The 27,170-nt window shown below is 38.2% G+C and overlaps 1 long non-coding RNA gene across 1 annotated transcript in view; it reads right to left on the bottom strand.

Moving 5' to 3' along the window:
* The window catches only part of LOC117795785, a 263,499-nt gene extending 243,541 nt beyond the window's left edge, over positions 1 to 19,958 (bottom strand). Inside the window, exon 1 of the long non-coding RNA XR_004619925.1 lies at positions 19,861 to 19,958. This is a non-coding gene — a long non-coding RNA (uncharacterized LOC117795785). The remainder of the gene's footprint in view (positions 1 to 19,860) is intronic.
* Between the last annotated feature and the right edge of the window lie 7,212 nt (positions 19,959 to 27,170).

Here is a 27,170-nt window from a genome sequence, read left to right as displayed (position 1 = left end):
TGCTCATAGTTTCATGGTTTGTTTCAGTGTAAAAAGAAATACACACCCTCTTTTAAAAGGTTAGTTTGATATCCGTACAAACCAAAAGAGTATTTTATTTTCACAAAACCCTCTTGAATTCCAAATGATCAACTTTGTTTGTAAACAATAATCCAAGTTCATAGCTTGGTAGATTGTAGAGTAATGAACAGATTTGTGTGTGTGTGTGTGTATGATCAGACTATGCATAATCTGAGGGGGAAATAATCTAAATGCAAGTAGAATTTATTATTTTGATGAGAAAACCATTTAGCATAATAAAGATATGCCTCAACATTCTAACTTTTTGTTCCAGTATCATGAAGATAAATATTTCTTTTTTGATCTTCTAGTAGCTGAAACCACACATTGCTACAACGTAACTATAATGTAGGAGGCTTTTCAACAAGTCTCTTTCTACACTGCTTAATTTTACTATCCTGTTACAGTATACTGGGCACAAGGGGGCACTGAAGGAGTGAACAATTCCATCTACCATACTGGAATTGCGACACCTAAGTGTTCACCTTTCACTCTGTCACATTGTAGCATTACCTTCTTTCTTCCTTCCTTTTCTTTCTCTTTCTTTTTTAATATGTCTAGCTACTCTGGTCACATGAGGGAAAATTCATCCAGCCCATGGACAACAGCATTTTGAATGACCTTTTCTAAGAGTATACATGTCATAACATCATGAAACAGCATCATGTTTCACTAAAATGCCAAACATCTGTGGTAACAGTCTACTAGTTCCCTACCCAATATTCATACTACCCTTCTTTCTTACTAGTAAAATCCCTATGTTGTTGGAGGCAACTACAAACTACATTTCTCAGTGGCCCTAGAAGAACAGTTTGGATAATGAAATGGAGGAAAAAGTCCTTGTTGTGTGACACATCTGGGAGAATTATCCAAAGTGGTATCAAAACTGGCAGAAGTCCTTTTCTCTTCACTCTTTCTTCCTGACTAGAGAGTGAATGCCACAACTCGTGCTATAGCAGCTATCAATTCAAAAAGTTGGTGGAACAGAAAGAAAGAACAAGCCTAAGATCTTGGTAGGGCTACAGAATTTTCACTACATCCCTGCACTTTCTCCTTCCAAACTTCATGTTATGAGAAAGAAAGGAAAAAGTTCTTATCTGGTTCAACTCCCCAGGATTTGGATCTCTGAAGCTTTAAAATACAAGCATTTGAAAACTGCAATTCCCAAAAGATACATCCTGAAAGTATCATGATTAGCAACGGAGATTCTTCAATTATACACAGCAAAGGAATTGGACCAAAGGAAAAATTTCAATGAGCTTCCATCCAGTCTCATGAAAGATAATGCATGACTGTGAAAAGCCATGAACTAAAATGTATTTTTAAACATCTTTTTAATCTAAGCGAACAAACAAAATATCAATTAGTATTCCACAAAGTCCTGTACTGATCACAATAAATTCCAATTCTCCTCTAAATTACTACTGTGCAAAAAGCCTCTGTTATATCACCTGCTGGACTCCACACTGGACGCCTCAATGGGAACAGCCACAGGATCAGTCCAAAACTTTGTCCATCTCCATCGCTCACTGGAATGGACAGACAGCTGCACTTTTAACAATCTCCCCTCTCAGCACCCTGGTCAGCGGCCTCCCCCTGAACTCCCACTGCTCCCAGCACCCTTAGTTCTCACCCTAACCTCACCAGAGGCCCTGTCTTCAATCCTGCTGGTAAAAGAATGCTGGAGAAACCAAATATCCAAAAGCAGCTTCTTCTAAAGAAATATCCTGGGTTTCTAAGTCTATTTTGCCTATGAAGAAAAGGACTTATTTTTATCACATTAGTTAATTGAAATTTTAAACTCCCTTACCATTTGTACTATTATTTTCCAAGTTATGTCAGTGGGTGGAAAATACAGTCTAGATTTTTTTTTAAATAAGTGTGAATATTTTTAAAATGTGATTCTTCGAATTATCAAAATTTCAAGATGTGCTTTTACTTCTAGACAGTCTAGTCAAAGGACACTTATTGCAAAATAGTCATTGTTTTACAGAATAAAGGATGAGGATGAAGCCCTACTTATTAGATGAGTTCCAATGAAATGTTCTATTCTACAGAAAAATGACAGTGCTTAGGATTATAGGCCGTAATATTATTTTGATACAGAGTCTGCATCATTTAAAAAAAATCATCTTTAAGCCAAAAATGTCTTGCTTCTTTGAACGGAAATCACATGGCTTATGGGAAATAAATCCTACCTTACTGTGATTCCTTTAAATGGGTAGTAGATTTAAATTCTCTAACTCAAATGAGTTCAGGGACAAAATCTTTTAAACTGCAGATCTTAAATTAAACACTAAGACTGGTTTTTAATCAAAAAGATAACTTAAAGACTGAGCAGGCTATATTAAATAAGGTTACAAAATTTCAGGCTGGGGGAGTGCTCTCAAAGTAAAAGTGACGGCTACCAGTCATAGAAGATGGCCAAGCAGGAATTGATTTACTCACTAGAGATGCTTTTGCCTGAATGTGTTTTAGTCTCCTAAGTTTACAACTCAGACCTGAAACCTTGATGGTAACTATGAAAGTTTCAGTATTGGGGTTTTTGTATATTAAACCAAAAATATACATGTACACATTATAAAGAATAACAAATATTTTTACATTAAAAGTATTTGTACATCTGTTCCAACTAACTTAAACATCTATTTGTTGCTTTCAGGTGAAGAACTGGAATTAAGGCATTTTCAGTGATTATTACACAAAGGCACAGGTGAAGGCAGACATCACGATCAACCACTCTTTCCTCAATTCCCCATACACTCATGCACTCTGGCTATTCATGGTATAGTCTGTAGACCAACAGCAGCAGCATGACCCAGGAACTTGGAAATTCAGAATTTCAGGTCGCACCTCAGACCTTCTAAATCTACATGATCCCTCAGGGGATTCATAGGCTCACTGAAGTTTGAGAAGCACTATTTCAGGCTATACCGCCACCTAACTAAAACACCACTCTGTTAAAGAAGTTGAATGATACTGCAATCAGAATGTCTTACCTCTCTGAGTATGCATGTTACAAAAACTCAAATCAACATTAGAAGTGTAAGTTTGCACCACCTGCCAATTTAACTCGGCTACTGATTTCGAAACCTCATCCTCCGTAAAATGAGACTCTACCATTTCTCTTAATCCTCATGAGCAAGCAATCAGTTAACATAAATTAATTTGGAAATGCTTAATATTAAAACAGAAAGAAAGAAACCGCGAACAAGAAGACCACATTAGTCTCTCCATCTATTCCTCTTTCACTGCTAGGTATGTGTTAGAACACAGATGGCTTGGCGGCCCAGTTGTCTGCATAAAGATTCTTTAATTTCTTCTTTTGGTCTGATTAGGTTGTTGTTTAATTTTAGCTTTAGCAAAAATTATTGTCACATTAAACACACATGCACCCATATTCTTGAGGAATGAGTTAAGAGATTTTCAATGGCCAATTTTACCATTTTCTATTTTTACTTTAAATACAAGCTTGAGAACCTATTCTCATGTAAGCTGTTATCCACTTAACATTTTTGGAAAAGTATATAAATACCTGTTAAGTCCACCATTGCTTGCTTATTACATGTCTTTCCTAGATGGATTTGTGTCACTGAGCAATAGATTAGAAACATTTAAGCAATAATTAAGCCCCATGAGAGATAGCACTAATGCATTCATCATATAACTATCATATAGCTCAGATGTGGTAGAGGAGTGAGTATGAATGTTTAGGTAGTTATATTCTAGGTTGGAGAGGAGGTGGGGATGTTGAGAAGAAAGAAAAAAAGAATGGGTGTGAGAAAGGAAATATCACTGGAATGCTGAAATTGCAAATGAAACCCACAGAAGTCAGGAAATTCAAGAATTAAGGCTCCCACTGCTCCCTTAATTCTGCCCCTGGTATTAGGCAAACACATTGTGTATATATCTTTCATTACCAGATCCCATAACACTTAGCAAGAGAGCCTACTTAGGATGGTGATGAAGCAGCATATGGCTCCTTATGAAATGAGCTTTAAATACATCGAAAGGTTAACAACTAGTATAACAAGGTACTTTTTCCTGTAAAAATTTAATGTTAATTATAAAATCGGATAACATTGTTATGGCGTGAAATATGAAATACACAAGGCAGCACTCCCCTGGGGCACAGCTGATGTGCACCATGCTCATAATGGAATTTTCCCAGTGTACAGACGTGCAAATAATTTTTTCTCTCTGGAAAATATATGAAAATTAGCTAATGTAGCAAAATTTCAGAATGTCTACTTTAACTTACACAAGAAGGGTGAATTTCAGAGGCTGCAAACTACAGTTAACAATATACTAATAAATCAATGTGGTCCAGGAGATGGGAAGTAACAAATGATTCTTCCCTCCCTCACCCCTCCCAAACAAATCATTTCTGGCTGGTTTTGGAAAGCTGTTCTCTTCCTTCAGATTTACTGTCCTAGTGATGATTTTTTCTTGGTAAATGTTTCTTCTTGCCTCTCTGAATGTATTCAAGGTAGAAAAAATATCTCAGCAGGGAGCCTACTTGAAGATCAAAAACAAAGCAGTATAGAATAAAAAGTTGCACAAATCATTTGAAAATGCCCCCCACCCCATGAAGGTACAGTAAACAATGAAGAGTGAACTTTGTGGAGATACCAGTTCTAGTGATTGTTAAAGGCATTGTTAAAGCTTTTGAAGAGTAAATTAACCATTCCAGGAGTGGCTATATAATTTGTATGGCCCAGGGCAAGATGAAAATATGGGGCCTTTGTTTAAAAAATTATGAATTTCAAACTAGTGACAGTAGAGCATGTAACCAAGGGCCAGAATTTCTAAGGATGGGGCCCAAGAAGAATGCACACCCAATCCCTTCTTTGATTAAACCAACTTCTCTGCATTTCTTATGGCACTTATCACTTACTATTATTCTTAGTCTTTTGTGCCTGCCCTTAATTCTCCCACTAGCCTATAAATTCCTTGTAGGCAGAGACTCTAAATAGAACATGGGCCCTGGAATCAGGTAAATCTGCCTTAATTGATTTGTTGTATGAACTCAACTGCATTATTTAATTTCTGAGACTCAGTCTTCTCATCTGTAGGATGGGCATACTGGCAATACCTTCGAAACAGGATTGCTGTGAGGATAAAATAATTCATAGTCTGAATACTTAAAAATGGTGAGTATTCATATTATTGCATTATAAGGTTGCTGTGAGGATTACAATGAGATAATAAAAAGAACTTCACAATGTTTAATGATATGGGGTTGGTTAAAAATAATGTGATAAATTCATACAGTGGTGTACTGCTTTGCTGAGATGGATCTCCACATTTGCTCTGAGCATTCAATCACAGCCCTACAAAAAGAATGGTGCACAATTGGCTGCATCTGAAAGTTGGTTAGAAATGCAAATTCTCAGACGCCCAACCCAGACCTACTAAATCAAGAACTCTGATAGTGGTGCCTGGTCATCTGGAGTGTACCAAGTCCTCCAGGTGATTCTGATATGCTTGCAAGTTTGAGAACCACTGACCTACGACATGAGCTAGATCTGTGAATTGATGAAGAAAGTCTTCTAAGCTATATTTTTATTAGATTACAAAGCAAGGTGCAGAGAGATCCCAAATTGATTTCAAGCCCAGAGATTTTCCAGAATTGAGGCCCATTTCTCCGCCCTGGCAGATACTAATGAAAACATTCTTCTTGGGACACCTCGGTGGCTCAGTCGGTTAAAGCATCTGTCTTCAGCCCAAGTCTTGATCCCAGGGTCCTGTGATCTCGGGGAGCCTGCTTCCCCCTCTCCCTGCCACTCCCCCTGCTTGTGCTTGCATGCATGTGCGCTCTCTCGCTCTCTAATAATAAATAAATAAATTATTTTTTAAAGAAGGAAAGTGTTCCTCTGGCCAATGTTGGAGGAATCACACTCACTCCCACAACTTACACCCAGTTTGCTTCTGGGAAGGTCTCACAGAGATTTTTCCTTTTTGACTTTTTGTACTGCCAGAATTTTTATATATATATAAAACTCTTCTCATGTGGTTCTTTAAAAATACACCTATTTATTTTATAATGAACAAAGTAAATAAACGCAACCTAAATGTAGAAAAAAAAAAAAAACACCTAAAATGAGGCTAGACTAAAAGGTATTCGAAAGTCAGGCCAAGTAGTGGAGACTACTCCTCTAGAAGCAGAGAACTAACCCTAATCTGTGGACTTCCAACCAATGGAGCTGAGCAAATCCTCCTCGCCTGGGGAAATCTTGACAGCAGGGCCTCTAATTTCATGAAATAAGCCAGGCTGACCTCAAAAACTGTCGGCAAGGAAATTACACAGGAGCGAGGGCACTTCACACAATTCTCTCTTTGGTATTCATTCTTTTAGGGTTGGTTTCCATAGAAATCTGCACCTGCCAGTTCCCTGGGGTCTCTAAGCCTGAGGACTCTGAGGAAACAGGGAACAGAAAAGTGGGAACAATGCAGATTTTATAGGCTTCTTTCACTTAGCATTTTTGCTTATGAGGTTCTCAGAAGACTAATTGTGAGGCTGCAGAGAAATTCCATTTGTAATATCCCCTTTATTTACCGCTTTCTTGCTTTCTGGAACCTTGAAAAATGTAAGATAGTAAGGCTTCAGTGCATAGTTATTTTGTATACAGATATGAAATTGGGTCAAATGCCAGAAGCAGCACTGTTTTCAGAATGTTTTGGTAATGATAAGAATCCTTTATATGTACAGGAAGAAATACCCAAAGAACCCAGAGCCCTTTAAATCTTTAAAATTAACCTTGAGCCAGAGAAGTAAGAGCACATATTTTTACTATTTTGAATCCAAAGTGTTAGAGTCACTAAGACAGGTGGTCACCAGCTGGGAAGAAGTGAGCTCAGCCAGGTGACCTCTAAGAAACCTTTCAGAGTAAGAACGTGTGACAACTGTAGTTACAGACCAGAATCATCTTTGCTGGCCCACATATGAAGCTCAGTCCTGATCAGCTCATGGCTCTGTGCCCTCCCCCTCCTCCCACAAGGAATTTAGGTTGAGAAAGGATTACATGCAGTTCTCTTCTGACTGGGAGGGGACAACAAGCCCTTTCAGGGACATCGGTCAACAGTGACTGGGCTGACTAGGGATTCCGGGGGTGGGGGGGGCTGAGAGAGGTGATGGCAAATAAATAAAAGAAACAAGTACCTAAAGAAGCTTACACCTTTTTAGGAATAGACAGTATATGATGCACCTGCCATTGTCAAAGGGCAGGGTACTTGTGCTAATCCTTACTCCACAAAATTAGCCTCGTTTCTGGGACACTATTTCAACATTAATCAAGAAGTTCAAGGCAAGGCGGTTGTTTTTGTTCTGTTTTGTTTTTAGTTTTTAGTTTCTGGTATATGTACTTTTGTATTTGGTTTGCTTGTTTTGCTTGTTGATCAGTTGGTTTTACCTAGAATATTTTCTTAACAGTTTTAGTTATATTGAAGTATAACATACATACCATAAACTCCCCATTTTAAGTACTTCAACAAATTATAGTGAATTTATAGCATTGTGCACCCATCCCCAGAATCCAGTGTTTAGAACATTTCCATCACCCAAAAAGATCCCTCAGGCTCATCTGCAGTCAGTCTCTACTGCAGACAACCTCTGACCTGCTTTCTGTCTCCACAGATTTCCTTTTACTGGACATTTCATATAAAATATATGATTCATATACTGGGAATCATACAATATATATTGTTTGTTGCCTCTGGCTTCTTTAATTTTGCATAATGTTTTACAAATTCATGTTACAGAATGTTATCATTTGTTTTATTGCTGAATAGTATTCCATTGTATGAATATACCATATTTTGTTTATCCATTCATTAGTTGATGGGCACTGGAGAGTTTCCACTTTGGGCTATTATCCATAAAGTACTACAAACATTCATAATAAAAGTCTTTGGGAGAACACATGTTTTCATTTCTCTTGGGTAGAAACTTTGGAGTGGAATTACTGCGTTGTATGGTAAATTTATGTTTAACTTTTTAAGAAACTGTCAAATTATTTCCAAAGTGTCTGCACCACTTTACATTCTCATCAGCAATATATGAGCATTCCAGTTTTTCTACATCCTTGCCAATATTTGGTATACTCTGCTTTTTTTATTTAGTCTTTCCAGTGGTATCTCATTGTGGTTTTAATTTGAATTTCCTAAAGGAGTAATGATAGTAAACATCTTTTCATTGTTTATACACTATTTATATATCTTCTTGGTAAAATACCTCTTCAAATAATTTTTCATTTTCTTAAATTAGGATGTTACTCTCAGTACAGCTGACCCTTGAACAACACAAGGGTTAGGGACACCAACCCCCCTTGAAGTCAAAAATCCCTGTATAAATTTTGACTCCCCTTGTTGGCCAGAAGCCTTACTGAAAACATAAACAGCCAATTAACACATATTTTGTATAAGAGTATTTTTATGATAAAATAAGCCAGAGAAAAGACAATATAAAGAAAATATATTTACAGTACTGTAAAAAATCCATGTATAAGTGGATCTGTGCAGTTCAAACCCATGTTATTCAAGGGTCAACTGCATTTAACTATAAGAGCTCTTTATATGTTACGAATACAGGCCCTTTATCAGCTATGATTTGCAAATACTTTCATCCAGTTTGTGACTTGTTTTTTCATTTTCTTAATGGTGTCTTTTGAGATGCAAAAGATTAATTTAGATGAAGTCCACCTTATGAAATTTTATTTTATGGATATCAATTTTGGTTTCATATCTTAGAATCATCTGCCTATCTCAAGGTCATAAACATTTCCTCTTACATTTTCTTCTTGAAGTTTTATAGTTTTTTACATTTAGATGGTATGTTACATTAATTAATCTTCAGGTATAAAACCAACTTTGCTTTCCTAGGACAAATGGTACTTGGTCATGATGTGTAATCCTTTATATATGCTGCTAGACTTGGTTTGCTAAACTGTCCAATTTGTTGACATCAAATTCTCCATAATATTCCTTTCTAAGCCCTTTAAATTCTTCAGGGTTAGCACAAAACTCCCCTCTTTTCATTCCCGATTTTGGTAGTGTCTTGCGGGGGGGGGAGGCAGTGTCACACTAGCTAACTGTCAATTTTGTTGACTCTTCAACTTTTGGCTTCATTAATACTCTCTACTGCTCTCTGTTTTCCATTTCATTGATTTTCACTTCAATCTTTATTGTTTACATTATTCTTCTTGCTTTGCATTTAGTTCTTCTTTTCTTAGTTTCTTAAGGCAAAAAGCTAGATTACTGATTTGAGATCTTTCTTCACTTCCAATGCAGGTGTTTAAAGCTTTAAGTTTTTCTGTAATCATTGCTTTGGCTGCATCCCACAAATTTTGATGTGCCATGCTTTGGTTTATTCAGTTTAAAATATTTTCTGATTTCCACATGATCATGGATTATTTGAAATGTGTTAATTTCCAAATTGGGAATTTCCTAAATTTGTTTCTGTTGCTGATTTCTAATTTCATCATGTTGTGGTCCGAGGACATAACTGTATGATTTCAATCCTTTTAAATTTAGTGAGTCTTATTTATGGCATAACATACAGTCTACCCTGGAAAATGTTCTATTGTGTGCTACTGTTGGGTGAAGTATCCCACAGGGTGTCAGTCGTACTGGTTGATAGTGTTATTTAAGTCTTCTGCATGTTTGTTGATTTTCTATCATATAAAATACCATTTTGTAAATTATTGAGAATAGGATATTGATGTCTTCAACTATTATTGTTGAGTGGCCTATTTCTTCTTCCAATTCTTTCTATTTTTGCTTCATATATTTTGGGGATCTGTTATTGGGTGTTTACACTTTGGGAAGTATTATATCTTCCTGACTAATGGGCCCTTTTACATTTTAAATACTCTTCTTTGTCTCTAGTAACATATTGCTGTCTTAAAGGCTTTTTTTTCTCATAATTGCAGTGCCATTCCAACTTGCTTAAGATTATCATTCACATGGTACATCACTGCCATGCTTTTGATTTTTACCTATTTGGATCATAAGTGTTGCTCTTATAGACAGCACACAGCTGGAACTTGAAGTTTTACCCAGTCTGACAATCTCTGCCTTTGAATAAAGTTTTCAATTCATTTACATTTAACATAGTTATTGATTTAACATAGTTATTGATATGGTTTCATTCACATCTACCATTTTGCTTGTTTTCTGTTTTATGCCTCTCTTGTCTGCTACTACTTTCTGTGGGAGTAAACAGGTATTTTACAATGCACAATTTTAATTATTTTGCTAGTCTTTTCTTAAATATTTTGTGGAGTTTTTTAGTGGTTGCTTTAGGACTTGCACTGTAAGTTCTTAGATTATTATGACCCATTTCAGATTAATACTAACTTAATTCTTACAAAATACAGAAACTTATTCCAATATAGCCCCATTTCTTCCTCCTTCCTTTCTGCTATTATTTTCATAAATATTACATCTTTTCATGTTGTAAGTTCAGTAATGCAGTTTTTTAAGTACTGTTTTATGCAATCTCATATATTTTCAAGCATTTAAAAGAAGAAAAAAGAAAAAATATTTATACAGTCTTATATATTTACCTGTATATTTATCTCTTGCAATGTTATTTCTTCATGTGGATTCTACTTAACATCTAGCAAAATTTCTTTTCAACCTAAAGGAATTCCTTTAATATCTGTTATAAGACAGGTCTGCTAGCAACAAACTCACTCATTTTTTAATCTGGGAATGTCTTTCTTTTTGAAACGTCAATTTTAAAGGATAAATTTAATGGATTTAGAATTTTGGAATATCTTGAAGGATAATTGTAATGGATTTATATATCTTGGTTGACAGTCATATTCTTTCAACATTTTGAATATGTCATACCACTGCATTCTGGTTTCTTTTGTCTTGAATGAGAAGTCATCTGTTACTCATATTGTCGTTTTCTTATATATTATGAATCATTTTTCTTTTCTTCTTTTCAAGATTTTCTTTATCTTTGGTTTTCAACAATTTGACTACGAAGTATCCAGCTGTGACTCTCTTGGCACCTATCATACCTGGAAGTCATGGAGTGTTGAATCTGTAGATTCATTTTTATTTATTTTTTTCATCATTATTTTTAAAAGATGTATTTACTTATTTTAGGTGGGAAGGGGCAGAGGGAGAGAGAGAATCCTGAAGCAGGCTCCCTGCTGAGCTCAGAGCCCAGTGCAGGGCTCCATTTCAGGACCCTGAGATCATGACCTGTGCCAAAATCAATAGTTGGACACTTAACAGACTGAGCCACCCAGGTGCCCTTGTAGATTAGTTTTTAATCAGATTTGGAAAGTATTTGGTCATTATGTCTTCAAATATATTTTTCTGATAATTTCTTTTTCCCCTTTCCTCTGAGACTTCGAATTTGTATATGTTAGTATGATTGACAGTACCCCATAAATCTCTGAATCTCTCTTTTTTTTCTTTCTCTTTTCCTGCTTGAACAAATTCTATTGCTCTATCTTCAAATTTGTTGATTCTTTCTTCTGCAATCTCAAATATGCTACTACGCCCCTATAATGATTCTTCACTTCAGTTATATTACTTTTTATATATAAAATTTTCATTTATTTTGTATAATTTATATCTCTATTAAGAGTCTCTATTTAATTAATCATTATCATCATATTGTTCTTTCATTGCTTGATAGTTACCTTTAGTTGTTTTAACATATTTATAATAGCTGCTTTGAAGTCTTTGTCTACTGAATCCAACCAACTGGATTCCTCATAGATAATAGGTATTGGCCTTTTTACCCCGAGTACGGGTGATACTCTACTATTTCTTTGTATAACATCTGGCACTCATTGTACATATTTTTTGCTGTTATTGTTGAAAACTGAATACTTTGTTGAAAACTGGACATTTCAGATAATGTAGCAACTCAAGATTTCTACTTTTTCTTCCTGGGCACTATTATTGTTGCTGCTTGTTTTAAGTGTTTAGTCATTTGCCTGAACTAATTCTACAGAGTCTGCCTCCCTCACAGTGTGTGACCACTAATGTCTTTCCTCAGATATTTTTTTTGTTCTTGCTTTGTTAAGCCTGACTTCCTCAAGGTTGCCCTTGTGTTAGCATAGATTATGGTCAACCAAGGTACAGTCAGAGGTTGTACTCAAACACCTTGAACCATTCTACCATTTTAAGACAGAGCTATTTGTAGGCTGGGAAATGCATTTAAAGTTCAGGTGGTTTACAAGACTGCCTTGCAAAGACTCACAATCAGCCAGGATGTGCAAAGACTCACAATCTGTGTGTGCAAAGACTCATAATCAGCCAGGATAAATATATAGCCAAGGATCCGTCCAGTCTCTACTGAGTATGTACATAGCCTAATCATATACCCCAGCCTTTCAGATGACAAGAGATATTCTGGAGCTTATCGAGGCCCACTATGGCTATCTCATTTCCTGGCTGTCCCTGCTAAAATATTTTCTCCAACCAGGATCACAGCTTCAAGCTAGTTGCAATGTTGACTTTCGTTATTTGTTTGCCACTGAGATTATACAATTTTCAGTAACACTTACGGATGTGATTTTTTGCACCCCGTTCCAGATCAAATCATTGCACTCTAGCAGTGAAGCTGCTGGTTTTCTCAATTTGCCATGTCCTAATAGAACTTCTGCATGGACTAAAATGGGTCTTGTGGATAGGATGAATGGGAGTACCCTAGGCTAAAATGCCACAGATTTTCACAGTTCTAACTCAAGGTTCAGTAGAATTTCAAAAAATAAATGTTTCTAAATTTGTTTTTATATCTTTGGAGGACTTATTTCAAGAGTTCTAAAATGGTTTTCATAATTTTGTTCAGTTTCATCATTGCTTTTTGCAGAGATTTACCATGCTCCTCACTTCTTCTACCTAGAAGCCTTGCCCTCTAGATTAAAATGTGTGTCATCAGAACCTCAGCAAATAGATTACTGCGGGGGGGGGAAGGAATCTAAAAACAATCACTTTATTACAAAATAGAATAAAAATCAACAATTAACCTAGAGTTTGGAAAATCTGATTGAATAGCATCAATAAAAAAGAGTAAAAGAAAAAAGGAAAAATGTTTAATCTGAGAATTAAGATAACTGGGTTCTGGTTCTGACACTGCTGCCCAAGAACGGCAAATTCTCCTGCACTGCTTCATCTTGCTGAGCCTCACATTCCCGGCTCTCAAAAGAAATAAATAAGCATGCGGAATCAGAGCACCTGGGTGGCTCAGCTGGTTACCCAGTCGACTCTTGGTTTTGGATCAGGTCATGATCTTAGAGTACCTGCCTCAGGATCTGCACTCAGTGCAGAGTCTGCTGGACATTATCTCCCTAGCCCTCTGCTCCAACCCCTCCCCCTTTTGAAATAAATAAAATCTTAAAAAAAAAAAAAAGCACATGGAATCATATTCCCTACAAGGGTCTTTCAACATCTAATATTTGGATTTCAGATGAAAACAGCAAAACATGGCAGGGAGATGCTTAAAGGACCACAGTAACAGTGAAAATACAAGCAAGTCTGTTGCACTAAAACACTTAGAGCTACTTTCTTGTAAAACCCTCTGGTAAGCATATATTTGGCTCAGTGCACACTCAGAAACATAAGTGTGTCACTCGACCCAAGCACTCATAGTCCTTTGATGTGCTCATATAATCAAACTGTACAGACAATGGCTTCCTTGAGAATATAAATAATAGGTAGATAACCAAGGCCTAAACACCACAAATAAGTAGTATAATATGATGTCTGTCCATCTAAAGACAATATTTCAAAACTCTGTTCCCCACTTAGTAAGTAAGTAAGTCCTATCATTCCAGGCCTTGAGTTCCTCATCTGAAAAACGAGTGTAAAATCATTAAAACAGATATGGCATTTCGAATACACAGCACAGAGCCTGGAATATAAATGCTCCATAAACTGTCAGTTATAATTATTTCAAATCCCCAGGGGTAGTCCTCCGGGTTGACAACAGAGGTATCTGTGTGCATGAAGGTGGGAATCCACACCTAATCTCTCTCCCCTTTACTGGACTGATGCTAGAGTTAGTCATGTTAAGAAAGACCTCCTAAAAACAAACATCAAGGACCCATTATAGCTTCACAACTCTATTGTGTGGAATTGGAAAAAGTGCAACTGGCTGAGGTGGGAGAAGTAGGAAAGATGAAAAAGGAGAGGGCACTATTCAGAAGGTGGAGAGGCCCACTGATTTTCCTTGGGTGGTACAAGAAGCAAGGTGAGATCAGCTGAGGGTAGCAAGAGGCAGGCAGGGAGCAGAGAAGACTGATTCTGCCTTAGGCTACCTCAGAGATCCCATTTCAGGATTCCAAGGGCTTCTCCCTTCTCTTTCACAACCCCAAGCATCTGTATATCTCTATGACTCACCACTCTCTCTCCTCTATCAGCAAAACATATAGTTTCACTCCTCCACCTTGCCTTCCAATTTGGTCCCAAGCCCAGAGATTTCCCAAAACTGTGTCTCATTTATCCCCTTTGGTAGGTGGCAATAAGGGTTGACACGCTGCTGACCAAGTTCACCTATTCTGGTGTGTGTTGTCTTTTGACATATGGGCCTTTCTACTAAAGCTCTATGATAGAGCCTCTTTGAGTGAATCAGTTAGGATGTTAGGAGATATATTGGCTTCTGTAACTGACAAGGTCGAGGGGCAGGATCTGGTTCAATCAGGGCTCTGCTCCAAGTTCCTGTGATGCTCTTGCCTCTGCCCATCCTCACCTGCAACATCAGGCTGCAGCAGTTTCAGGAATAAAATGAACCTGGACAACACAGCGGACAGAGTTCGGAGAAAGGGACTACTCCCTCCTCTAGCTCTCTCTACAGAGAAAAAAAACTTCCTTTACCAGCATCTCCTTGAAAACATACCCATTTCTGGGCCAATTCCTATTGTTCAAGGAATGTCATATACTGGTTGGCTATAGCCTGAGTTCTTAAACTGACTGGCAAAATTCTTAGGATTTCATGCCCACATGAATACTCTGGGAATCTTGGTAAAAGATTCTGGTTCAGGAAATTTGGAATGGAGTCTAAGATTCTGCATTTCTAGTATCCCAGGTGACAGTGATAGTCTGCACTTTGAGTACAAGCGAATAGTGGGTATGGGGACCTGATAGGGAAGGGCTTGTAAGCTTTTATCCACCACTGAATTCACAGAGCCTATAATACTACACAGTGCACAAAAGGTATCCTACAAATATCTGTTAAATTTTGAAGAGTATCTTCCCCAAAACTGAGAAATTGCATAGTCAGGTAACAGATCTTTATAATACATTACCCCCTTCCAGACACAACTGTCAACCTCTGAGTTTTTCAATATTATTTAAAACACTCAATAGATTCTGAAAGCTGAAAATGAGTAAGTGATACAACACTTGTACTTTGAAACCAAAGTTACAGAAATCCTCTTCCCTTGTGAACATGTGTAAGAGATAAGCTCAATAACCCTACTGAAACATCAATATTTAGACACACGAATCTCCTTTCCAGGTGCACAAAATTTTGCAATTAGAAGTATTATATACAGAGTTACTAAATATTTGCGCTTAGAAGTAAACTGCATTATTATTTGCAAACTTTTTAGCATGGCTTCTGGTATAGAACAAGGATAAGTGGTATGTGGAAAAAAATTTTAAATGACACAAAGTATCCAAATTCAAACTGAGATACAGAAATGAATGTTGAAATAAGATACTCTTTTGCTCACACAGTGCTCTCTGATACATTAGAAAACATGCATTCTTACTGTTTGCAGCAGTAGCTTTGTGTTCTAGAGAGGGAGCAAAGATACTTCAATAGATTCTTCCAGAATTCAATTACACTCACCCAGAATGATGGCTCTTGATAGAAACCATTATCTCCAAAAGAAACACTTCAAACAGAATACTGTAAAACTTTAAGAAAAAAAAACAGTATTGGGACCCCTGGCACTTGCTAACTCTGATACCCTAATAAAGCAACGTTTTTGGGTTACAGAAAATAAACATCTTTATAGCAGGCAATGCCAACGGCTACCATAAACTATGCAAGGACCTCCTCTCTCATTTATCTGCTGGGTAGCAGGTCTCAGAAGACTGTCAGAAACCCAGTCAGTTCCTGTGAAAGGGCTAATCCCCAATCCCCATTTCCTCATTCCCCTGCCCTTATCAGGGCAAAATGCCTATTTATTCCTTCTGGTCTGATTTCAGGAGTTGCCAATCATGGAAATGACTGCAAACCTGTAACTGAGATTTCTCAGTTGCTCCTAAGCTCTAGGCCTGTCTCCTGCCAAGTTCATAGGTTCCTCTCTGGCCAGGTAGTTTATATGTAGCTGTCTTTTTTCAAGTATAGCTGGGAAATAGAAAAGAGAAAGCAGGAGACAGATTTCATCATCTACTTTTCTTTTCTCCAAGCAAAAAATCACCCTAGCCCGTCCAACAAAGGAAGAGTAGGGAATCAAGGCTTTCCCTGGCAATTAAAGTAACAAAAAATCTTCTTGAACCAAAGTTGAGACGGCTTTGAACGCCTCAGTGGAGCCAGTTCTACAGCTGAGAGGCTGGAACACACCATGAACAACTTAGGGAAAAAAAATCCCTACAGCTAAAATTTCTACAAAAACCTAGAAGTTGCTGCCTTTAAAGAGATTTTTTTTCCCACTGAGTTCTCTAGGAGGACTGGGAGACTGGATGGAAGACAGAGGCACTTGAGGAGAGTCCTGAACAGTAGGTGGCTTAAACGGAACCCCAAATTCTTTAGTAAAACCAGAACTGTCATAACTCTTGACTCAGAAGCAAAGAGAATTTTCCATAGGAATGACTTTGCCTTTACTTCATTCTACCCTCCCAACTGCCCTCTACTGTGCCCCATATTCTTTTCTACAAATAATTAGTTCTGCTCACTCTCTCTTCCTACAATATATGCCAGGTCTGAACTTCTAAGAAGTGGCTGAACCAAAATGGCCACAAAAAGATCAAGCGGATAGTTCAGTTCACTTGTACCTAAAAAGCCTTCCTCAATTCCCATCCCTTCTTGATTTTAGACTCATGACTTCTTAAGAGTGGTGTTAGTGATCAAGATGAAATTAGGGGGGCGCCTGGGTGGCACAGAGGTTACGCGTCTGCCTTTGGCTCAGGGCATGATCCCAGCGTTATGGGATCGAGCCCCACATCAGGCTCCTCCGCTATGAGCCTGCTTCTTCCTCTCCCGCTCCCCCTGCTTGTGTTCCCTCTCTCGCTGGCTGTCTCTATCTCTGTCAAATAAATAAATAAAATCTTTAAAAAAAAAAAGATGAAATTAGGGAAAGAGGGGCTGTGAATGATCTATCTATTAGGAAATATATTAGAATTAGGAAAATTTGCTTAGGGAAGTTAATTCTCTGAGCTTATCATTGCCTTCACAATACTGCAAATCTTCCAGCAACTCTAAATAACGGGCTTTAAGAGAACATTCTAAAATAAAATCTTGTAAATACTAAGCAATCTAGAGAATTTATAGTACAAAACATATTCAGATGAAAGTTTGATACAAGTTTTCATCACTGCAAAGTGATGAAAATTTTCCCCATCCTTCCCACTTCTATGCAAATCTTTAATTAAGGAGGTGCAGCAATTACTAAATATGTACCTTGCCACTTGAGTTTCAGGACACAGTATAAATAATTGAAGTCATTTATTTATAAGATGAGACATAAATGAGTAACTATGAAGATCATATAGTCAATCTGTGTAAATTAACAACCTTTAAAGGTCTATTAAAATCTACCTAAAAAGTCCTAGTTCTAGAACTCTAAACAGTTGCTGCTTCTGAACAAAAAAAGTAATCCTTTAGCCTTCCCTTTGGTAACTACTCCTTCCTTCCCCACTCTCACTAGCCCTACTCCAAGATTTTTCTTTCTAACAAACATAGAAAGAAAATGGAAAAGCAAAATAATAACTGTTAAAATTCCAAGATTTTACTTCAAGCCAAGGCCACATTTCTAAGCAACTTTGATCAGGCAAATTACCTCTAAATGTCTCAATTTTTCCCTCAGAAAATTGAAATAATTTATCACCTTTGATCTGCAAATTTGTGAGGGCGTTTAAAGATTGAAAGAAACTTACCTGCTGGTATTTGTTTCCAGGAAGATAGAGTAGGCATACTTTTCCCTATTCGTCCTGCTAAGTTCAACTAAAAACCCTGGACACTATATATAAAACAAACACCAGCAGATCTGAAAGGTTAATTAGAGGAAGGCAGTCCAGCTAGGGACCTTGGGCTGGAAGAACATAGGTGATAAGTTCTCTGGGGCTTCTTTCTGCTTCATATACTCCAGACTAGATACTAGAGAACTGGCACCTCATGATCACAGACACAAAGGAAAAAAAGAAAGAAAAAAGGCAGAAAGACAGAAGGAAAGAAAGACAAAAGGAAAGACAGAAAGAGGAGGAAGAAGCCCAAAGGAAAGTCTGCCTTCTCTGGCCAAAAGACCAGGGAAAGAGTTGTCTAGAAATACAAATACTTAGATAATACAAGGTCTACTCCAGCCAAACAACACAGAAAAGAACTGCAGCCCAACCCCTCACCTCTGCCAGCAAAGGCCAAATGGAGAGCCTGGACATGTACCTTTAGCAGGCTGTAACAAGGTGCTCCAGCTCTCTCTTGCTTGAGACTATGTCAAAAGAAGCCTAATGGAGAGTCAGAATTTTCACCAGTATTCAGTAACAAGAATATCCCAACTCACAGCTGTCAGTGGAAGCCAGAAGGGGACCCTGAAATTCCACCCCGTCCAGCAGTATGAAGAAGCCCCTTATTCCCTGGATGTCAATGGAGGCAGAGTGGAAAACGTGGACTTCCACCTCCACCTGGTAGCAGGAGGTGGCACCCCTGCTTCACCCACCAAAGCACTGTCAGAGGAGTCCTGTTGCACAAGATTTAAGTAAGATCTAGAATTTCATAATACCCAAACCATCCAGGTTTCAGTAAAAAATCACCTGCTATAACAAGAACCAGGAAGAACTCAAACTAAATGAGAAAAGACAATCATGAGATGCTGCTCCAAGATGATACAGATGTTAGAATTATCTGACAAGGATTTTAAAGCAGCCATCATAAAACTGCTCAGAAGAATAGTACACACATACTTGAAATAAATGAGTGTTCAGAAAGTCCTGGCAAAGAAACAAGATATAAGGAAAAACCAAATGGAAATTTAGAACTGAAAAATGAAATAACTGATAGAAGAAACTCAACACATGGGCTCAACACCGGAATGAATAAGGCAGAGGAGAGAATCCATGAACTTGAACATAACAGAAATTAGTCAACTCAAGCAACAGAGTACAGACTGAAAGAAATGAAGTCTGGGGGATATCTGGAACTATAACAAAAGAGCTTGTCATTGAAGTCCTGGAAAGAAAGGGGAGAGAAGATGAGATTAAAAAAAAAAAGTCAAAGAAATATGGCAAAAAATTTCTTAAACTTAGAAATTTTGAAAAGGGGGGGGCCCTCCAGATTCAAGCAGAGTGAACTTCAAACAAGCCAAAAAAATTCATTGAAACACACCACAAACTTCTGAAGACTAAAGGCAAAGAAAATCTAAAAAGCAGCCTGAGAAAAATGACACATTGCTTACAGGGGTAAAAAAACAAATAGTACAGCATTTCTCACCAGAAACCACAGAAGGCAGAGGAAGCAACACAAGTGTTTTTTAAGTGCGGGGGGGGGGGGGGGGGAAAGATCAACCCAGAATCCCATACCCAGTTGACAGTACCCTTCAAGAGTGAAAGTGAAACCAAGACATTCTTAGGTGAAGAAAACCTAAGAGAATTTGTTGCCATCCGACCTACCTTAAAAGAGCAGCTGAAAACAGCGCATACCCCAGGGACGAGGAATCGCAGCCCCACGCGCCCAGCCACACTGAGAAATCCGAGCCAAGCCGCCATACCGCTTTGGCCGGACTCTCCCTGCGTCTTCCAGCTCTCGCGTCGCAGGAGCCCGTCCTGGGTGCGCGCGCATCTAGTTCCTGCCCAGGCTGCTGCTGTGAGCGCAAGAACTGATTGAAAGACTCGTGGAACTTCCTTAACGAAGAAGGTCCACAGAAAGAGCAGATACATGGGGTAAGCACAATAGACCTTCCTTCTCTTACTACTTTTTCTAAATTATGTTTGATGATCGGAGCAAAACTGATAACCTTGTCTAACATGGTTGGCAATGAATGCAAGGAAATATTTGAGACCCCCATGTTCTAAATGGGGATGGGTAAAGAGACATAAAGGGAGGTAAGATTTCCTCACTTTAGTTTCTTTAGTACCTAGTTGCATACTGAAAATGCCTTTACAAAGAGATGCACTAAAAAAAATTTTTTTTTAAAAACTAAAGATAAATTAAAACAGAATTCTAAAAAATGTTCAAGTAAGACAGGCAGGAAAAAGAAAACAAAAGGCAATGAGAACAAAGAGAAGTAATAAAAAGGCAGACTTAAGCAATTATCAATAATGTGTTACATGTCATTAAAAAGACACTGTAGCATTAAAAGACAAGGGTTTGCAGAATGGCTTGAGAAGTGTGACCCAATTATGTGCTGCCTACAAGAAAGCAACTTCAAATATAAAAATTTAAGTAGACTGAAAGTACAAAGATGAAAAAAATATGATGTGGTATTTTTATGTTTATGGATATTTAAGGCAAAAAAATTGATAGGAAAAACCGAAAAATCCAGTTATACTTAAATACTTCAACACCTTTCTCTCAACAATTTATGGAATAACTAGACAAAGTCGTCAATGATGTAGAAAAATTCAACATTATCAACCAATGAATTCTAAAGACATTCACAGAACACACAAGAGTGGAATTCACATTGTCTTCAATTACATAATATAGAACAAGATAGACCAAATCTTAGCCATAGAATGTATGCCAACAAATTTAAAAGATTTGAAACTGTATAGAGTATATTTGAAAACAATGCAATCAAACTAGAAATCAACAGCAGAAAAGCAAAAAAGAAAATATTCAAACACTTGGAAACTAAACAACACTTCTAAATAATCCCTGGATCAAAGGGAAATTCTCACTGGCAAAGAAAAAGTGAAAATATAGTATCAGAATGTTCAAGACACAGATAAAGTAATGTTGAGAGGGGAATTTGTAGTACTGGATTGCTTACGTGAAGAGGAAAATCTCAAACCAATAAACCAAGCTCTGACCTGAAGAGCACAGAAAACGAAGAACAAAAATAAACCCAAATAAGAAGGAAGGAAATAACAAAGAACAGAAATTAATGAAATTGAAAACAGGAAAAAAATAGAGAAAATCAATGAATAGAAAGTTTGGTTTTTTGAAAAGATCAATAAAATCTAAAAATCTCTAGCAGGACTGACAAAGAAAAAAGACACAACTAGTAATATCTGAAATAAAACAAGATACCTCTACAGATCCCGCAGACACCAAAAGACTAAGGAAATACTACAAACATCTTTACACATTTATTTGAAAACTTAAATAAAATGAGCCAATTCCTTAGAAGTACAAACTGTCATAAATCATCTAATATGTAATAGATAATTTGTATAGCCCTCTATTTTAAAAATTGAAATTGAATTCATAATTAAAAATCTCTCCAAAAAAGAAATCTTCAACCCAGATGTTCACTGAAGAATTCTACCAATGCCTAAAGAATTGATGCCAAATTTATACAATCTCTTCCAGAAAATTCAAGAAGAGGGAAGGCTATCTCATTCATTCCACAAAGCCAGTATTACCCTTATAACAAAACCAGACAAAAATAATACCAAAAAAACCACTCTAGACCAATATCCCTCATGAATATGGATGCACAAATTTTTAATAATATATTAGCAGATAGAATTCAGCAATGTATAGAACTGTTATGCCATGACCAAGTAGGGAATTCCAGTGATACAAGCCTGGTTGAATTTTTGAAAATCAGTGTAATCTACCACATTAAGAGACTACAAAAGAAAAATCATATGATCACAGCAGAAGCATAAAATGCATTTCTCACGCATGTTAAAAGCTCTCAAAACACAGGAATAGAGGAGAATTTCTTCAGCATGATAAGGAGAATTTCTTCAGCATCTTTTTAAAAATACCTACAGCTAACCTCCTGTGTAGAGATGAAAGGAATTCAAGATAAGATGAAACAGGTTGCCTGACAGTTGGTCAAAGTTAGTGAGAAGATCAGCTAGGGTAGAGGCGTGTGTTGGAGCTAGGAGGGGAAGGGTGGGAGAAATGCCCCCTCTTTTTTTTTTTCCCCTTCCCCCTAATGAAGTCTTAAGGACATCTTGTGTTTGGGAGGATAAAAGTGTATTCTACCTGGTGAATGTTTTAAGTTCCTAAAAAGTAAATAACTGTTTCAGCCTTTTAAATTCCATATGAAATTATCAAATGAGTCATGAGAAAAATGCTAACGTCAAAATTAAAATCAAGTGAATCACTGTTTCTGGCTGCAAAGCAGAGCACTTTGCTTTGTGCTTACACTCTGCAGAAAGCCAATTGGCTGCCTGCTCCCTTCCTCCCACCCCCAGCCACTGAAGCGGCCCTTCTCCCCAGCACCTCAGAGGCTGGGTTATGGATCGGAGGGTGAGGTATCTCCCTCCCCGCCCCACAGCAAGCATTTTCCAGGAGGTAAGTCTGTGGAGTTATTTGTCTCCCAAAACTCAGTCCCATCACCATGGAAATGAAAAGTAACAATAGGATTTTGTGCCTTTTCCAAGTTGGCATCTCAGAAGAGACCTTCAGCACAGTTTCAGTTGTGTTCAACAAACTCTCAGGTTTGTGATGACATAGGACCAAATCCCTCTCCCTTTGTATCCAATCAGGTTGGTTTTTCCAGCTCCTCTTTCACTAACATATTTCCTTATCTCCCAGAAGGTCCTGATACCCAGAGGAAGGAAAAGAGAAAGAGAGCTGAATGTGAAATATGACTATAGGAAAATTCTAATTGGTTTTTTGAGGATCAGGTTAAGTGATGGGTACAAAATTAAAGGTACCAATTTGTACTCCAGCCAGAGAAGGACCACCACTTAACTTACCTTATCTCTGGACAGCGTTGTGGGTCCCAAAGGAGTTGGGAGGTCAAAGCCCCACAGATCTACTAGGCAGGAGCCTTCCAGAGAGTTGTGTTTGGGCAACAGCTGCTATAGAGGGAGGCTCTTATTTTTACACCACTGAGGCTGAAACACCACCATTCCCCTGAACTTCCCAGAAATGGCACATAATACATGGACTTGTCCCTATCCCAAGAAGTTCCTTCATTACTGTCCCTGAGGTGAACAGCAGTGTTAGTTTCTTTTCTTTTTTTTTTTTTTTAAAGATTTTATTTGTTTGAGAGAGAGTGCATGCTAGAGAGGAGGAGAGAGAGAGGGAGAGCATGCAAGCAGGAGGAGGGGGAGAGGGCAAGGGAGAAGCAGACTCCCAGCCTGATGTGGGGGTTGATCCCAGGGGCCTGGGATCATGACCGGAGCCAAAGGCAGATGACTTAACCGACTGAGCCACCCAGGCGCCCTGACAGTTTCATTGTCCTGTCTTTAAAAGCTCTAGAAATGGGAGCTCTTTGATACACTGCCCACATGTTACGAGAATGCCCCTAATTGTACTTTAGGAATGCCTATCAATACCCTTTCTACTCCTTCATGCTATGTCCTTAAAATTACCTTAGTGAACCCTGGAGTACCTTGAGGGGTGAGGTTAAACAGAGGCACCCAGGAAGTATCCTTCCGACATCCAGACCTCAACCTGGCCTCATCAGTGAAAGTGATATTCAGGCCTGGAAGGTGCTTACAAAAGAGAGGGAGTCTGGAGCTCATTCCCATATTACACAATGGCAACCTTCCAGAGATATATTTCCCCAAAAAAGGCAGGGTTATCTTTTCTTTAGGGTTGCTGTTGTTGGTAAATGGATTCTAGAATTCTTCAGCTCAGAAACTGTTCTTTCTTCCCAGTTATTTAAAAAGGAAGCCATCAAAAGTGACTTGTAAGCCCTTTTCTACACAGGTAAAATTTTCTGTAACACCACAAACTAGGAATATCAGAAAAAGGAAAGGGTTATATGGAGCCCCACTTTTGGCTCCCTTGCTCAGTGGGGAGTCTGCTTCTCCCTCTCCCTCTGCCCCTCCTCCTGCTCCTGCTTGCACGCTCTCGCTCACTCTCTAGCATGCTCTCTCTCAAATAAATAAAATCTTAAGAAAAAAAACTAACACTGCTGTTCATCTCAGGGATAGTAATGAAGGAACTTCTTGGGATGGGGACAAGTCCATGTATTATGTGCCATTTCTGGGAAGTTTGGGAGAATGGGGGTGTTTCAACCTCAGTGGTGATTTTTCGTGAGTGATTTTTAAATATTATCATATATATTTTTTATGTGATCAGTGATCTCATATATGTGTGTGTGTAACTTCTCCAGTGTTCTCCATTTTCTTTTATTCAGCCAACCTATCTTCAGGCAGCAAACACGCACTTAATCCTACAATATTAGAACATATTAGAATCTTCTCCTGGCCTATTTTCCTATCTCTATTTAGCTCATCTTTGATTGTCATGAGGTTTGCAGTCTGATTCATTTCAGGGCCTTGGTGTTTAAATATTGTGCCTTATAATATTGACAATACTTATGTGCTGCTTAAACCAAGCGATCGAGCAATTTTTAAGTCAGTAGTAAGGTTTCTTTATAGGAGAACATTTTGTCAAATTTATATGTACAGGCGAGACGGGCTTCAGAAGATCCTCATTTCCAAGACAGCCTGTGATGAACAAACTTCAGGGCTCCCTGTTTGATCCCCATGCCAGGAAATCCTGCCTGTAAATGAATCAGTAAAGTTGGTCAAGTTTTCCATGGATTTGAATTCCAGCACGGGGAACCCTGCGAAGAGGAGAGACAGGGAGGCAGCATCTCAGAGGATGAACAAGGGGAAAGGGAAGACCTGGAGCGAGGAAAGCGCGCCGGCTACAAAGTGTGTACGCATGCAAGGCGAACTGGTGCACACACGTCCAACTTGGCAGATGTATAAAGATCGTGTATTTATAACACGCTCCTGAAACACCTTACTGAAATGAGCAATTTACATGACTTTGATTTAAAATTAGGCTTTTAAGAATTTTTAGAAACATTTCCAATCCAGTCCACCAAAAAAAGCACATGCAGCTTCTCGGAGAGGGTGTTCTCCACAAGCCTGGCGTTTTTCTGAATGTTGCCGCAGAAAGCGATCTCTTCTCCACCTCTGCCTCGCAACAGTCGAAGTGGCTGGGAGCTGGAACTCAACTTTATTAGTGATTTAAAATACACCCTTGGAAACTAAGCTGGCTTTTTCTTGTCCATTCAGGTGGGAAGTGTGTTCCAGCAAACGGGAACAACACTTAAGAAAGTTCTCAAACAGATAATGCCTTAAGAGCTTGACTTCAAAAAAAAATCTCCTACCGGCCAACTACCCAACAAAAGGAAGGGTAACCTGGTAAGAAAACTAAGCCTTCCATATTAAGACAAAGATAAAATAGTTCAGCCGCCAGGATTCGACATCTTTAAAAATGCCTTTTCAATCTTTAACTTTTGTCTGCTTGGTTGTCTAGCAACCAAGTGCCGACAAGAAACTCCACCCAAAACAAAGTGAAACAATACAGACACTTAACTTCACGAGTGTGTGCGTGTGTGTGTTGAGATTCTCAGCGTGCAAAGATAGAAACTCGCTTTCAGGCAATTAAAACAGAAAAGTCCTGATTGTCGATGGCAGGAAAGGAAGTCAGGAGTGAGTAAAAAGCAACTTGGAAATGCGTAATGCGGGATGAGGGTCTAGTTTCCACACACCGGGCTAAAGCAAGGTTTACACTCTTAAGTAGTAAAAACAAACCATTAAGCTAGGCCCAGCACTGTCAGGAAGTATAAAACAGTTCTTGAAACTTTGCAGTTACTATACAAAAGCTTTTCATAAACTCTGTTTCCTGATCTTCATTAAACGTTCACATCAAGTTGCCATGGGGCAATTAGCTTGCCTCCTGAAATCAATAAAAAATCAACAATTTGGAAATAGTTGTACAGTAAAATAGTTCAATAATTATTCTCTCATAGTGTTGTGGCCAAGTGGTTCCAGTGTAAATGCAGTCCAGATGAGATCCTGCTCCTTATGAGGGAAGCTTTGAGCAAATCGGTGATTTGCAGAGAGATCTCCCCATTGGAACGGACTGCAACAATAATGGACTTCTGGCCCTGCGTTAGAGTGGGGCCCAGGGTGAGGGGCAAACACAGCCTTAAAGTGGGTGTTCAAGTCAGCATCTGGCATAGTGCTGAAGCACCTCAGAGGGACTCAACTCAGAATGGAGAGACCTAAACAAAGTGATAAACCCAACGACAAAAAAATACTAGGTGCCCTCCACTCATCATATGGACTCTAGACAGGATCAATCAAAATTTTTCTGTTGAAGATATGGGAAAAAGATATATGTGTGTATATATGTGTATATATGTGTATGTTGATGTATTAATATATATTGTGTTGGAGGTTAGGAATTCATTCATTCCAACATTTCAGCAAATACTCAGATCTGTGTTGCTTATAAGAAATTTTCATAGTGGTCCCCTAAAAAGTAAAAATGAGGCTGCTGAACACACGACCCTCGTAGGACATTTTGCTAAAAAGGAGTCACCAACACAAAGTTACTTCTTTGCTGAACCCCCACCACAGCGGGAAATCAGTTCCTTTTGCTTTTTCTAGCCTGAGCCATTCACCTCAGCACCTTATTCAAAGCCAACCGCGGCATCACAAATTCCAATATCCATTAAATCAAACCTCAAATACCAGCCTGGGAAGCTTTATATCACCCTCAAGGCTCAGTGGTGTTCCACAGTGAACTTAGAACTTTAAAAAAAAAAAAAATCAAGTATCATTTTTAGTATAAACAAATGCTTCAAATGTATGACATCTATTTGCTGCCTTCAAAGGGAAAACTTTTAACTCAGACGCTTGGCACTAAGATCACACAGGATCAACTCAGTGGACTGACTTAAGTGTTAAACTTTTTTCAAGTACGTTAAGGGCTTGCACCTGCTCCCCCATCCACATAGATGTACTGACACGTATTTGACTAAACTGAATGCGTACATGCCCAAGCAAGCAAGCAGAGCAGATTTTACAAGATAAGCAAC

This window comes from Ailuropoda melanoleuca, chromosome 13 (assembly GCF_002007445.2).
Source record: "Ailuropoda melanoleuca isolate Jingjing chromosome 13, ASM200744v2, whole genome shotgun sequence".
Classification (NCBI taxonomy): Eukaryota; Metazoa; Chordata; class Mammalia; order Carnivora; family Ursidae; genus Ailuropoda; species Ailuropoda melanoleuca.
This window is presented reverse-complemented; position numbering and strand designations above follow the sequence as displayed.